Genomic DNA, 500 nt, shown 5'->3' with positions numbered 1-500 from the left:
GGCAACGACAGACAGACAGGCAACGACAGACAGACAGGCAACGACAGACAGGCAATGACAAACAGGCAACGACAAACAGGCAACGACAGACAGGCAACAACAGACAACAGTGTGTAGCAGTGTGCTGTATTATCAGCTCCATAGAAACATGATATCACAAGGAAGACACAGCTGTGAGCCACATGTAAAATTTTTTTCTCCACGAGAGTTCTGGACCCCAGTTATGAACTCATTTGCATACAGCCAATCAGAGCTCAACTATCAAACTAATTTATGAGCACATAAGTGATGGGATACAGTCACTTGGGTAAGGAATGACCATGCTTCTTTTCTCTTAATAATGCTTGTTTTTGTTTCAACCATGGCTTCCTCTGCATGGCACCTTGGGCAAGTGTCTTCTCCTATAGCCTCGGGCAGACCAAAGCCTTGTGAGTGGATTTGGTAGACAGAAACTGAAAGAAGCTCATCGTATATATATATATATATATATATATATATAT

At 42.2% G+C, this 500-nt stretch overlaps 1 protein-coding gene across 1 annotated transcript in view; it reads right to left on the bottom strand.

The window, feature by feature from the left end:
• LOC106884133 (uncharacterized) overlaps window positions 1-500 on the bottom strand; it is a 14,808-nt gene that overhangs the window by 1,267 nt on the left and 13,041 nt on the right. The window lies entirely within an intron of this gene.

The sequence above is a fragment of the Octopus bimaculoides genome, chromosome 29 (genome assembly GCF_001194135.2).
Source record: "Octopus bimaculoides isolate UCB-OBI-ISO-001 chromosome 29, ASM119413v2, whole genome shotgun sequence".
In the NCBI taxonomy this organism is placed as follows: domain Eukaryota; kingdom Metazoa; phylum Mollusca; class Cephalopoda; order Octopoda; family Octopodidae; genus Octopus; species Octopus bimaculoides.
Note: the sequence above shows the minus strand (reverse complement) of the source record. Positions and strands in the feature narration are given on the sequence as shown.